At 43.8% G+C, this 3,847-nt stretch overlaps 1 long non-coding RNA gene across 1 annotated transcript; it reads left to right on the top strand.

Annotated features, from left to right (window-relative positions):
• Positions 1-1,635: 1,635 nt before the first annotated feature.
• On the top strand, positions 1,636-3,209 carry LOC112240283. The gene is made up of 3 exons (XR_002952002.2): positions 1,636-1,690; positions 2,135-2,214; positions 2,406-3,209. It is a non-coding gene; the product is annotated as an uncharacterized LOC112240283 (long non-coding RNA).
• Positions 3,210-3,847: the final 638 nt, after the last annotated feature.

The following is a 3,847-nucleotide window of genomic DNA, read 5'->3' as shown; positions in this document are numbered from 1 at the left end:
AAGCACAAGGGCTTGACAGAATCGGTGGAGAAAGAAGACCCGGTTGAGCTTGATACAAGCCCTGAGCAGTCTTTCACTTCTGGCATCAAGCACCCTGCATATTTGTGGGGAACCTGATGCTAAATCACTCGTAGATGACCTGATTCTGGGTCAGGATTTCGTATGTAGCAGAGCAGCTCCCTCGCTGCGATTTATTGAAAGTTAACCCTCGATCCAAGCTTTTGTCGGGGACGGAAGGACTCTTCCTCCACCATCCTCCTTCTTTACATATGGGTTACCAGGTGCACACAGAAGGGCCAGGGGCCAGAGGCCAGACAAAGTGTGTGACAGAGCCAAGGCAGGTAGAATGTGTAAGACATTGACATTGGGCTCTGGATAGGTAGGGGGCTAGGTGGTGGTCGCCCATCCGCCCGGGCCCGTCCTCTGGTGAGATTGTGAGTCAGGTTGGGACTCGCTGTGGAAGTCAAAGTGTTACCAGGTGCACGAGGAGGCATCCCCCAAGGCGGGGAGTGCTCAGAGTCCGAGCAGCGGTGGCCGGAATTGGGGGCTGCGGGCAGCACTAAGGCTGTGGAAGTTGGAGTGGGGACTTGGGGTCTCTGAGCGGGACTCTAGACCAGGAGCACAGAGCCTGTTTTGGGTTACCAGGTGCACAAGGCCTTTTTCAGGGTAACAGGTGCACGTGGTTCCTGACAGCAGGACTCTAGATGTCTTAGAGTATAGCTTACTCCTTGGAATTACTAAGGCCAAGAGAGCGGGGTGTTGACCAGGTAAGGAGAGTACGTGTGGAGGTCTGTAGTTCCAGGGAGTAAACTATACACTCTCAGGACCAAGTGAATATGTGTGTGAATGACAATGTCCTACAGCAGGAGCTATTGCAATGTTACGTTTTGAAAAATTCATGCAAAATCGAGTGAGATGAAAATGGACAAACTAAGCCCACCGAGTGGACATTCTGAACCTTGTTTGAAGTCAGTAGGTCACATGACCAAGGAGGATTTGAAATGTAACACTTATTAAATTTCATATCAAATCATGGGAGATGAAAATGGACAAACTAAAGGCTGTGCAATTTAAAACGGTGGTTAGTGGGCATTCTGAACCTTGGTTGAGGTCAGTAGGTCACATGACCAAGAAGCTATTGAAATTCAAATGTAAAAACAGTTTATACTTTGTTTACGCTCCCTAACTAATTAATATTGGAATGCAAAATGTTGCTCAAATTTCCACATGTTTATTAGCTTTGGAAAGCAAATAAATGTCCAAATTGTGAAAATAAGACCTGTGCAACATTGTGCACAATTTTTCCAATATCATGACACTTATTTGGAGTCTGTAGCTCAAGAGGTTGGAAAGCTATTGATGTTTGAAAGCGCGAATATCTGTTGAATATCCACCTGAAACTGTCTTTACCTCGGTACTTATTGGCCAGTGAGTCCAGTGTGTGCTCTGAATGTGAAACTACAGAGCGATAGGGTGAGTTGTGTTCAGTGAGCTGTTCTCTCTCGTAGGGCAAGTAATGTTCAGTGAGCTATTCTCTCGCTTAGATGCCTGGAAGTAGCTGGCAAGTTAGTACAGAACAGTTGGATCATCCCTTAAAGATGTGGGTGGGGCTAAGGCTTAATAAGAGGGTGACCAATTTTGAGTGGGTGTAGATAGTAGTACCAAAACATTGAAGATGGTTTTCTCAAAAGTGAGTTGAACAACTTTCAAAGCAGAATTACTTCCCCACTGTTTCCTCAAATGCAGTGTATGATATACCATTTTGTAGCTCTGAGTCTCTACTTTTATCCAATGTAAAACACAGAAATGCAAATGTTGCCACATAATACAGAATCCAGGTGGTGAGTCACAAATGAATAGGGGCTGGACGTGCATGAAACTTGCTGTATTTGTGCTTAGCTAGTTAGCATTGGATTGCGGAACTAGCTCTAAATTCTTTAATATTTGACTCGGATATAGAAAATGGTATCCACATGTGTATCTAACTCTTCGGAATTAGAAAAAGAGCCTCCCAAACTATCCCTTCAAAGTCGTCTGTTTTAATGGCAGAGGCACGTCATTTCAAATGTCAACACATTAGTCAAATTATGGCTAGTCTAGATGAGTGTCATCTTGTTTTGAGTCCTCTTCACAGCATACTGTAGGTTCTAAATCCTAATCCCTGGACAGAGGAATAGACACTCATTCTACCCCAATAAGAACAAGCCACGGGAGGTACAGTTAACTCTGTCTTATGTTGTCTTGAAAACCCACAGTGAATTCTATCAATTTGTAATAATAACATTGTCTATTCATGAGTATTAGGTTACTTCCTGTGATGATAAAACATGTTTTACACTAAGTGTCCACCTCTCCAGATCCCCTAATTATCTCTCCTCTTGTTTTTCTCTCCCCCTCTGTCTTAGAACTAATTTCTTCCTAGTCTTCAGAGACTAAAGAAACATAGGACGTGCAGCAATGAAGGAACCAAACTACTCTTTTCCTGATCCCATAAGTTTTCACTTTTCTGGAGATGCATCTGTGGGGAGCGTTACCTGGCTGTTGTCCAGCCTGTAGTCTTCCTCAAGTACAGACTCCTAAGGCACAGGGTGGCATCTGTGGGGAGTGTTACCTGGCTGTTGTCCAGCCTGTAGTCTTCCTCAAGTACAGACTCCTAAAGCACAGGGTGGCATCTGTGGGGAGTGTTACCTGGCTGTTGTCCAGCCTGTAGTCTTCCTCAAGTACAGACTCCTAAGGCACAGGGTGGCATCTGTGGGGAGCGTTACCTGGCTGTTGTCCAGCCTGTAGTCTTCCTCAAGTACAGACTCCTAAGGCACAGGGTGGCATCTGTGGGGAGCATTACCTGGCTGTTGTCCAGCCTGTAGTCTTCCTCAAGTACAGACTCCTAAAGCACAGGGTGGCATGTGTGATCATAGCACGGTTGCTGACACTTTGCCTCCTTGTGTCAAAGGGCGCTACCGGTGACGGCATCAAATTCAGTGCCTGTATCTTCACCCCGGTTCTGTCTATCAACATGTTCTGCAGTGTCTTCTTACTGAGGGTGCTGAGCAGGTCCAGTCCAGGGGATGAAGAGAATGAGAGAGGGTGAAACAGAGGAGAGGGAGGGAAACTGAGGAAGAGAAGAGCCTCCTGTTCCATCCAGATCATCCTGCGGATCTTGATGCTGAACTACTCTCCTATCATTGGGGAAATCCTTCAGGATCATATTTCTTTAGTTGTATTCCCCTCTTACTTTTATTTCAGCATGTTGGTTAGCTTTATCAGCCCCTCTACCACCTCAGGGTTGGGAAACTGTCCTGCATCTGGGGTTAAAGAGAAGGATAACTGCACTGTAGGGGAAAAGGTTGTCTTGAATTTCTCTGGTAATCATTGTGTTCCGTTCCTTTTAATCATACTGTTGATGCCATTTAGAGGTTTTGACATTTGGAATATGTTTTTTATGGTTTAACTAAACAGTGTGTGCAAGGGGTAAATATGTGTGTGTGGAATTGTCATTTATTTGTCTTGTATATCTGTTAATCTGAGAGAAATTAGGGATACAATTACATGGTATTTCTCAATTCCTGACTCTTTTGCTTGTTTTTGACAAATTGTAACCCCCCCCAATAAAATACTGTATATGCTGTATATGTGTATATTTAAACTTTTCTAAACAATCTTTTCAACTCTATTACATCCAGTATAGAAGTTGTTTCTCTACAATTGTATGATGTTCCATATTGAAATGTATTGCTGTATGTTTTTAAAAGAAGTGTGGAATAAAGCAAATATGATTGATTCAACAGTTCAGGTCCTTGTCTGTCTGTCATTTATGATTACAACATTCCATCAAATATGTGTCCCCTTC

This window comes from Oncorhynchus tshawytscha, unplaced genomic scaffold (genome assembly GCF_018296145.1).
Source record: "Oncorhynchus tshawytscha isolate Ot180627B unplaced genomic scaffold, Otsh_v2.0 Un_contig_15382_pilon_pilon, whole genome shotgun sequence".
Taxonomy (NCBI): domain Eukaryota; kingdom Metazoa; phylum Chordata; class Actinopteri; order Salmoniformes; family Salmonidae; genus Oncorhynchus; species Oncorhynchus tshawytscha.
The sequence above is the reverse complement of the archived record's forward strand: the minus strand, read 5'-3'. Positions and strand labels throughout refer to the sequence as shown.